At 27.1% G+C, this 11,870-nt stretch overlaps 1 pseudogene; it reads right to left on the reverse strand.

Moving 5' to 3' along the window:
- Positions 1-1,220: 1,220 nt before the first annotated feature.
- On the reverse strand, positions 1,221-2,093 carry LOC126553246 (uncharacterized; annotated as a pseudogene).
- Positions 2,094-11,870: the final 9,777 nt, after the last annotated feature.

The following is an 11,870-nucleotide window of genomic DNA, read 5'->3' on the forward strand; positions in this document are numbered from 1 at the left end:
AAGTCAAGAATTTGTCTCAAAAGGATATAAAGGTACCAAACTGGATCATTTAGTTTAATTCATCAATAAGCGGCCTAAATATAATGTTATTTCCAAATTGTTGTCTATCAGAAGAATGAAACAATAGAGTTAAAAATATATTGTTCAGTGAAGCTTGACGATGAATAGGTATACAAGGAACAGTCAAGTATACAGCACCTAATTTATGTATACCAGAATGACTTCCTAAAGGATTCCATACCTCATAATCATCAAAAAATAGAAATATTGGTAATACCATTTGATTTTTATCATGTTCTATAGTTTTATTTTGCCAAAGGCTACCTTGAATAAAATTCATTAAAATGGTATCACAGCTTTTTATTTCATTCATATAATCAAAAGTGTCTGATAGAATATCTTTCATTTCAAAAAATTTTTTTAAAACATGTCTTGTCGGGATAAATTGAGCTGTACAATTAGTTGGAATAATTGAAAACGTCTTTTTATTTTTATTATTATTAAGTCTCTCTCCAACAACATACTCTTGAGGCGGTATAAATGAACCCTTTTCTGTATAATATTTAATACGTTTATATTCTGTATTTAAATTGGAAAATGTTGTATCAATATTTTTAAATACAGACTCTATATGATTTGAAATATCATGAGGAATTTTCAAACTACAATGTAATAATGAATTTTTTATACCTTCAATTATATCTGCCATGCCTTCAATAACTAATTGAATAACATTACGGGGAATTTGAGCATTGGAGTACAAAGAAGCTAAAAATTTTCCTATATGGTTATCTCATTATCTGTTAAACGAAGATCATTAAAATTATCTAATGCAGTAGCTGAGTTAGGCGTTTCGGCGATAATATGCAATGGGTTAGTACTACTTTTACTATTTTTATCAGGACACAAATTTATATCAATACTAGTAACAATATTAGATTTATCTATAACCGTAGGTATTAATGCATATGTGAGATGAGTTGCTAGGTGTTTTTTAAACGAATTTAACAAATGAAAAGATCTATTGCAGTTCAACTCAACACAGGTATATTCTTTAAAATCATGAGTTACATGTTTAATCTGAAAGTGTCTACACAATTCTGATATTAATAGGAATGATTCTTTACATATAAAACAAGAAAACATGTTAAAAACTTAGAAATGAGATATTATTAGATAATTTTATTTAATCTAAAAATAAAATATTAAATAATACATAACTATGGTGTCACAATAGTATCATACATTCCTATATCACTAAACAAAGAATTAACTGATACAAATTCTGTATCCCAGGCAGTATTGATTTGATAAAAACCTTTTTGAACAAATGACCAAACTGGGATGCTCTCTAATGAATACTCTAAATTTAATGCGTGTATTGCTTTGAAACAAAAATCGACTGATGACAGTATAGAGTTTAATACATAGTACGTACCATCGACATACACAAAATACTGAGTTATTTCATTTATATTTGGCCCAACTATTATAACCAATGGCTGCAATGTTAATCCAAGCTGTGAAAACTTATGCTTTCTTCGTGTTATGGTTTCTTAAAGTTCAGAATGAGATTTAATATGAGTTATAAACCCATCCTTCATTTCATTTTTTGATGGTTTCCATGTGGACTTTCCTCTTTTTCTTTTTGTTGGAACTGCACTGAATAAGAATGGTAAAACTAAAAATGCAGCCACAGATGAAGCTTCTTCACTTTCTGAAAAATAAGAATAATCATTATAAATATGTAAAATAGAAATTATAAAAATATATGAAATAAAATTATATTACTATACCAGGTGCTAGGTCTAAATATTCTTTCAATATGCATTTAAGTGAATTATCTCTTAATTTATTAGATACAATTTGTGCCTGCTCTAAAATCTTTTGTTTGTAAAGTGGAAAGGTTTCAAAAAGAGTTTCTTTTTTTTGTGGATATAAAACATTGAAATCTTCTATCAGCTAAAATTAATTATAATTAATAATTACTTAATAATATTAAGTATTAATCGAGGTATATTTAATTTACAATTTAATTTTCAACTTACAAGTCTATAACCTGATGGTTTTTTTAGTGCAGGAAAGTCATTCATATATTTAGAAACCGTATCTTCCCGAGAGTTAGTACTTAATATTTTTTCTAACCGTTTTAATGCTGTTATGGACCAATATCGTTCGACCATGTCCCACGGATCACATGAATTATGAAGCCATGTCATGGATTCTTCAACATCATTATTAACTAAAATAAATTTAAATAATATATATATATATATATATATCATACATACAAAATTATATAAAATAAAAACTTAACAATAATAGAATGACTAGGAGACAAAAGTAACACCGATTTTGACTCAATATGTGGTTTTTGTCTTTGAGAACCAACAATAAGACCAGCTTTTTTATACTCCCTCTTGCGATTGTTGAAACAGTCCAATAATTTTCCTTTAGCTGCTTTCTTTACAAAAGGACCTTTAGTGATAAAAATATGAACCCTTGTAATATTTACAAATAATAATTACATTTTCATTCAATTTATTACTTTACCATAGTTCATTTAAGGAATAAAATAAGTACTAATGTGTTCTTTTGTAAATACTTCAGTAATTTCATGAGCGAGGAAGAGCAATCTTTGGGTTTTAACTGGTTTTTCTGGATTATCTTGTAGTTCTCTTCTAACAATTAAATTGCATAACTTTCTTCTTCCAGCATTATCTAGTACATCTTTATATGCAGACAAAATTGATCTACCTTCTGTTGTTGTCTTCAAAAAATCCAGAAGTTTGGGGTTCTAAAAAATTGTATTTACTACTAAGTTAAAAAGTAATAAGAATTAATATCAAAATTACCTGTTCAGCACTATCATCAGTGGATGTTGTTACAGTTGTTGTACTTTGCGATGATGTAGATGCCTCGTCACTGTTCAAATTTTTTTCTGGTTGTGGTGTTAAGCATGACACATCTATGTTAAACTCAGATACAATATCTTTTTGTGATGGAGATAAAACACTTATGTCCAATTGGTTTATTTGAGAATTACTTAGGACGTTCTTGAAGTTGGCCCACCTAAGTGTTGCAATTTTTTCAAAACCTATGCCATTATTTTGCAAGTGATTTGCAAGTATTTGCAAGTCTATTTTTTGAATTTGCAAGTCCAAACATTCACCGTGAATCCAAAAAACTAAAAGTTGGGCCAACTTCACGTAGCCCACCTACTTTGACCCAGAACTTCGAAATTGATATCAAACGAAAGCTAACGATTAGCAAGTATTTGCAAGCCCGTTTTTAGAATTTGCAAGTCACTCGGTTGACGGCTATATATTTTTAAAATTGTGAAATTGGCCCACCCATTTTGACCTAGAACTTTGAAATCAATATCAAACAAAAGCTAATGATTAGCAAGAATTTGCAAGTCCGTTTTTAGAATTTGCAAGTTACTCGGACGTCCAGTAAGAGCTTTCAAAGTTTTGAAGTTAGCCCACCCAAGTCATCTCAGAACTTCCAAACAGGTATCAAATGAAAGCTAATGATTAGCAAGAATTTGCAAGTCCGTTTTTAGAATTTGCAAGTTACTCGGACGTCCAGTAAGAGCGTTCAAAGTTTTGAAGTTAGCCCACCCAAGTCATCTCAGAACTTCCAAACAGGTATCAAATGAAAGCTAACGATTAGCAAGAATTTGCAAGCCCGTTTTTAGAATTTGCAAGTCACTCGGACGTCCAGTAAGAGCTTTCGAAGTTTTGAAGTTAGCCCACCCAAGTCATCTCAGAATTTCCAAACAGGTATCAAACGAAAGCTAACGATTAGCAAGAATTTGCAAGCCCGTTTTCAGAATTTGCAAGTCACTCGGGTGACGGCTATACATTTTTAAAATTGTGAAATTGGCCCACCCATTTTGACCTAGAACTTTGAAATCGATATCAAACAAAAGCTAATGATTAGCAAGAATTTGCAAGTCCGTTTTTAGAATTTGCAAGTTACTCGGGCGTCCAGTAAGAGCTTTCAAAGTTTTGAAGTTAGCCCACCCAAGTTGTCACAGAACTTTCAAAGAAGTATCAAACGAGAGCTCACGATTAGCAAGTATTTTCAAATTCCTTCATAACATTTGCAAGTCATTTAGGTGATCGTTATGAAGTGGCTGTTAAATTTTTGAAGTAGTGCAAGTAGGCGTGATGTTTTGGCCTGAAATTTCGAAGTGGGATTAAACGAAAGCTAATGATTATAGCAAATATTTGCATGTCACTATGGCAGCAACCACTAGCTTTCATTAAAAAGTCTGAATTGAAGAAAAATACTAATTTGAAAATAAATAGCAAAGTTGAAAAAATAAATCTAAATCAGCAGCTTTTGAAAAGTCTGTGTATATAACATCAACCTGAGATCCAGATGGTAAGGCATCTAAATGATTATTTTTTTTAGATATAATTGATTCAAACATTTTATGTATACCTAATAAAAAGCAAACAGATGTCAGATGGAGCGATAATTTTGTAGGTAGGTATACTAGTCACATCTTGGTTACTAATGTATTATTATTCTTAAGTTTGTAATAATTATATAACACTATCAAATAAATAATTAATACAATATACAAATAAACATATTATAAATATAAAATATATATTTTGTCGTCGATGGACGTTGGGTTGTATTAGTGCATAGGCATTATAAGCACTGTGTCTAGGACCTACGAAAAATTGTGACTATGATTTTTAGATTTGATTTTTATGCTCTTAATGCCTATTTTTCTTTTTAAAAGCTTAACACAGAGAAAACACACCTTTTCTCCCACTTAGAAGGTTTTTTAATGATTTAAATATTTGACAATAACCCTGCAGGGGCTAAGGGCCTAGGGCATACAATTATGTTATATCGGGCCTGGATGGACCAACTTATATATCATAAACCGTATTTACTAAACTAATATTGGCTTAGTGCTTTCCACAACGTTTATGAATCATTCTGATTTTTAGCTGACTAAGAACAATTATAGAGTAATCAAGTATTTAGTTTAGCACATAGTTGTAAATAGGTATGTAATACATTTTTAATATGCCATTTCATGGTTGGAATATGGCTCTTGTATCATATTATGATGCCTTTAAATCTTAAAATTGAAAAAATGCATAGAATATGCAAAAATACTTGAACTTTTTTACTAGATAGTTAATTAATGAAATGTACCAACCTATATTATATTATTTCTATATGTTATAACTTACAGTGTTATACAGTTCAGCCTACAGTGTAGTTTATGCAATTTGGTCGTAATATAACTTAGATAGGTATATACAGTATATTAATGTGTGTTATATGTATAATATATTTAATATTTATTACTATGTATTATTTTTTAGTACTTACATTCTTTCTAATTATTATTAATTCTTATTTATTACTGATTTCATATATATTAGTTAGGTATCAATAAGATTGATCTAATTAACAGACATAAATTTATAATTGCCACAACAAATAAAAAATGATCTACATCATAATTTAAAAGCAATTAAAACAAATTCCTGGTTTGTTTAAAAAGTGTGCTGCTCAATGTTCATTCTTATACTATAAAGTATAAATAATCATTGAAACATGATGTTAACTTCAACAAGTTTACACTTGTGTTATACACTATGTATTACTTTGTTATAGTAAGGTTATAATTTTTTGCTTGAAAATTATAAATATGTAATAACAAATTAAAGGTTGATGCTAGCAAACTTTTTTTGTTCCATAATAATTTATGAGTATCATAAAATATGTATTAGTACATACATTTTGTTTAGATATATTAATAACAAATTAACAAACTTTAAAACAAAATAAAAATATAAAATAAATAAATGCATACTTTGAAGTTATAAAATAAAATATTAAGAAATTATAAGATTAAAAATGTCAATAGCATTCAAATAATAAAATGTATACTATACATATCTCCTTTATGTACAATATAGTTAAAATAAAAATTAATAAAAATAAATATTATATAAAATCATTAATTTGGTACCTAGTTTATACTTGAGACAAATAAATACATAAAATTAAAAATATTAATATTTCTTATTCTAATAATATATACATTAACATATGAGGATGTAGAATCTCATTTTCTGATGTTGCAATTTTTATTTTTTGGGAGAGATCATTGTGAATCTCCCAAACATTTTTTGAAAACCGCCGTATATATGTTGTGTAATGTCCTGCAATAAAATTAACAATAGCTACCAAATGATACCTGTGAAATAAAAATTATAAATATTTAAAAAGATTTTTAAGTAAAATAAGGTACAATATAAAAATATTTACTTTTCATTCACAATTTTTGGAAAATCTTTTAATGGTAGAATCATAGCAGTTATATATTCTGTCTCAATAAAAAGATGTTGATTCAGTACTCTGGTTGAAAATTTTATTCCTTGACACTCAAAACACACAGATTGTTTGACTTTCAAATAATTTTGTATCATTTCTTCAAGTTTATTTGTTTTATTATTTGATGATAGGATAATGGTGGTGAAGATTTTGTACTCTCTTCACAGTTTTCACATCTTATATGTTCAACTGCACTAGGTACATCTTGTAAATAGCATTCGACAATTTTTGTGACATTACATTCACAGTTTATTGTGTGCACCTTTGGGCATAATAACGATTCTACAAAATGTTTTTTTAATAACTCAACTCGAGCATTATATAATGTTTTTATACCACCATTAGAAGCTAAGTTTTTAGAAAATAATAATAATTCATTATTTTGATTTGTAATAAAATCTCTGTACGTAGGATAATCGTTATATGCGACACTTAAACCTACAACAATTGCATCAAAAGGACATGTGTTTGTTACAACATAAACATTCCCTTTTATTTTGCATTGATTTGAAATATTTCCATTCAATAATAATGTTTTTTTATGTGAGCGCATTCTTGAGCTATTTAAAATTCTATCAATGTCGGGGCATGGATTAGTACATTTAAAATGTCTTTTATTTTTATTTTTATTTCCTTGGAGTGGTCCTGTAGGGATATTTTTAAGGCCTTTCCACGTTTCTTCTTTCAACAAATCATCACAACTGTCACTTGATACTGATGAAGAGTTGTCCCCAATAGATGAGCTATGAATAGGTGAACTATTTAACTCATCTACAAATTCTTTTTGACATGTTATTTTTGTTTTTAATTTTTCAGGATTTTCTGTTTCTAGTAACGTTTGATCAATGCTTGATATATCAGTATCAAAATGTATTGGACCTTCAATTTCATGATCAATAATTAAATTTTGCTTGATCTCTTGAGGGCTAGATGTTATTTTCATACTATTATCACTAGATAGTTGATTATGTTTTGCTAATTTTATAGAACTTTCTAGGCTCATCAAATGTGTTATCACAAATCTGTCTGCTTGCAAGGGTTTTGAACTATGTTTTAAAATATTATTTTTAAGTTCAGAAAAATTGCTCTCAACGGAAGCTGATGTGGCTGTACTGTATGGTGAATTGAAAAACTGTCTCATTACATTAGACCATAATGGAAAAAGCTTACATATTCTCAAAATATTTGTGAAAAAATCAGGTATATAGTAAGCGTTTAGACGATCTCCAGGTACTAACAAATTAGATTTACTTTTTTCTACTACATGTTGTAGAAAATCATTAACATTTGAATAACTTGAGTCGTCCATCATCTCATTATCTTTTAATTCATCAACTGAATTTAAGTCTTGTAAATGCTCTTCATAGTTTACTGGATAATCTGCACCTAATAATAAAATAAATGAATTAGTTTTAAAAAGTTATAAAGTATATTTACTAAAAATTAAAATTATACTTTTTTTTTTAATGGAAAATTAATTTTTAGATGAAAGTTATCTGTTGTTTTATTTAAAACAATATATTATGTGATAATAACTAGTAAATAAATGTATAAATATTATTTTTGGTACATTACTAAATACATATACTATATTTTTTTACAATGTTTAAAAATGTAGAATAGTTAGCTAAAAATTTGATTGGTGGTACAAAGAAACCAAATTTAAAATTTAGTTTTAATATTCATTGCATATTATGTTAGTTGTTCATTTTATTCTTCAAATATATGATATATTGTATTAGCTAAATAAAATAAAATGTTTTAATTAGGGTTGCATACACTTAAGAAGTTATATTAAATGCATATTGTGTTTTTCTTTTGAGTGCTATAAAATTCCATCGCTAATAAAAATTATGTACATTAATCAAAATCTTAACTTTTAATCATTAGGTATGTTGGCAAAATATCTGCTTAATAGGTACTTATTAATTTATCACCTTTATTCTTTCAAGTAAACGAATTCTTGCATCTTCAGATGAGCTGTTTATTTGTGAATTCACTAATTGTCCATCATATTGACTAGAGGCCACAGTTAAAATATCAATTAATGTATATTGAAAATCAAATAAATCTTCTGCCTTAATGAGTAAAACGGTGCATCTAAAACAATTACATGGTACCTAATTTAATTAACTAAACATAATTAGCTTTTCGCTATAGGTAATTCACACATGATGATAAGTAAGTTATTTTAAAATAATACTATCATAAATAGTAGAACTGTAAATTTTAATGTACTATGATACCTTAAAAATTATTTTTAAATGCGCTACAAATTTAAAATTTAAAATTATAGAAAATATTATTTTTTGATAAACAGAAAAATATGTATGCTCATTGTTCATTTAAAATTGTATAAATACACATTAATTTGGTTTAGTAGTAGTATATTATAATTTATAAATAATAATAAACTATTAAAAGGATTTTCAGTATTTTTTAATTTCAAAGTATTTGTTGTAATTTAAATTGTTTATGTAGGTATTCATATATTTATTTTTGTAAGAAATGCAATTCTTTTTCTCATAAAATTAAAATTGATAAAAATACTATAAAATAAAAAATATACTAAATATGGAAAAATGGATCTTATCATTGAAGACATAATGAAAGTAAAAGTGTTAAATATAATTATTATATTAGGTATTTAATACATTTTATAAAAAGTAGATAATTACTTTAATAGCAACATTTAACAATTATTATTAAAATTAGGTAGGTACAAACTTATATGTTTGATTTTTTTGATTCATAATAATATTATAGTTAATACAAATAATATATAAATATAATTAATTAGTTACGATTATTTACCTGACAAAGAATTGTTTAAGGTGTTGTGATTTTATCCCCTGCCAACATTTCCACCGACAAACTAGTTTGATTAAATGAGCTATGTCAATTCTCATATAACATTGCAATTGATTACTTGCAGACGATTTTCCATGCATTAAAATTTCCAAACATGTCTTTACATAGAAATTAACAGTCATGCCTTCACAAAATGCACGTGCTATTGCACCTAAAAGTGCCATTGAGAAGTCAGTGACTGTTTCTTGTGGAGCCAATACCCCATCATTTAACCATGATTGCAGCCATGAATAGATTGCAAATGTATTTTGTTTTTCACTAATCATTTGCAATATTGATACTTGAAATTCATCACTGGATAAAACACCTTCATATAAAAATATATGGCTGGACAGAATGTTTTGTGTAGTCCTCTTTATTTTTTTTACAATACTTCCAGTTGCATCAATAGTTAATCGGACATAAGATTTCCTCATACTTTTATAAAAAACTAATTGACATGGTGTCCAGTAATGAACAATGAAAGGGTCTGCTGCAATTAAATGAATCGAACCAGCATATTTGGTATGCTTAAACTGGATGAGGGACATTATTGGACATTTAATTGTGATTCCCAATGCTTTATCACTCTCTTCTTGTTTACATTTTCGAAGAATAGTTTTTTTGTAAATGTTTGCTGGAATTTTATCTCCATAGTTAAGTGGTTCTACAGCTTTTCGTCTCCAATTACTTGCAGTTTCATGAAAAAGTTCTTGTCCTACTTCACGACGTTTAGAACCATTTAATGGTCTTTTAGACTTATGATTTTCATTTATCTTCATTCCTTGAATTATTACATTCACAACTAATGCCATAGCTTCTTTTGGTTTTTCATCAACCCATCCAAAAACTGAAGCTTGACAATCCTTACATTTACCAGAGAATGTTAAGTAATACTGTAATCCATCTTTATTATCGTTTTGTACACGGCAACGTTTATATATAATGTTACATGGAATACAACAATGTTTAATAAACCAATCATTTATTATATTGGTCCACACACCTTGTTTCAAAACAGTATAATTTTTTTTGTTATTTTTCTTACCATACTTAACATTTATGGGACTCATCTTAATGTAATCTCGGTATGGTATATCAAATTTAAAAAGCTTTTTATCTTCACCAATCAACCCATCTGATTCATCATCAGTTATAGAATCAGTATCATCTCTGTCATCTTCATCATCATCTTCAATACATATTTCACTGTTTTTAGTCAATGTTTGTATCTTACCTCTTAATAATGTTTGCCATGAATGACGGTCTTGATATACACTGATATATAATGATTTAGCAGAAATTTTTGAATTTAGTTCCTCACTAATGTTTACTCATAATTTACTTGAATATGGAATTAAGTTTCCATCAGTATCAAACAACTCATTTGCATATAATTCCAATGTTGACAACACTAGTTTTGGATCAATAGAAGGGCGTCTTCCAACATGTGACTAAAAAAAAGAAATAAGTTAACAAAGACAACTATCTACACCTATAACAAAAACTTTTTTATTCTTATACTACCAAAATAAATTATTATTTTTAAATTAAATAAATTATTTCTAAATACCTAGTAAAACATTTTAAATTTTGGATTCTTTTAAAAATTATGTTAAACGCTATTCATTGTGGATGTTTTATGCCTATGACCTAGTATATCTGATATTTTTTCAAATCATCTTTATTTATGATTATAGTTTTTATTTCTATGGTTTTAAAATGTATTGTAATTTATGTTTAGTGATTAAGCTAATTATTAATATAGTTTGGTAAGTAGTAAAAAAACTAAATACATTCTACATTATATTTTACATGAATAAACGAATACCTAACATTCTTACCAAGTACAAATAATGTGCTGATATTTATCTTGGTTTTTTTTTAAGCTACAACTACCCACATTAATTTTACTTATTAATATAATTATATATTCATTTTATTTATTCTTTTTGTTTATCAAACTCAGTGTTATTAAAGAACGATTCTTGGATTGATTACCTATTAGAGGAACGAATAAAAAAATTAATTCCATATTTTTAAAGGAATAGAAACATGAATTAATTCTTTATTTTTATGAATAGGAACTTAAATATTATAATTATTTTGTTTTCCTCAAAACATTTTGGCAAAAAAGTGTAGTTTACATGTTTTTAATCTAATAGAAGAGACTAGTAGACTACCTAGGTACCAAATTTTTATTCACATATGACTTTGTTCTGATTAGTAAATGTATATAGTATAATATTATATATTTACTATTTTAAGAATAGGTAATTCAAAAGAAGAAGAACGATGGGTAAGAAAGAACGATTTCCTTTAAATATTCAATGAAAAAGAAACTGAATGGATTCCTATATAAATGGAACGTTAACAATACTAATCAAACTTTATTATTTAAATATTAAGAAAAACATAGGTCTTGTTTGAAGAAAAAGTAGTACAATACTTGTATCCTCAATGACTTATTAACATAACAATTAAATTAATATGTTGTTAATCTCTTAGCAAACCCCTAGTGTTGAATTACACAGAGATACTTAGTAATTCATGTTTCTAAATAATTGAATTTAAAATATCCTAATATGTTAGGTACATTAAACTAAACTTCAAAACTAATATTACCTATATAATAAAAAATA

The sequence above is a fragment of the Aphis gossypii genome, unplaced genomic scaffold, assembly GCF_020184175.1.
Source record: "Aphis gossypii isolate Hap1 unplaced genomic scaffold, ASM2018417v2 Contig00109, whole genome shotgun sequence".
NCBI classification, from domain to species: domain Eukaryota; kingdom Metazoa; phylum Arthropoda; class Insecta; order Hemiptera; family Aphididae; genus Aphis; species Aphis gossypii.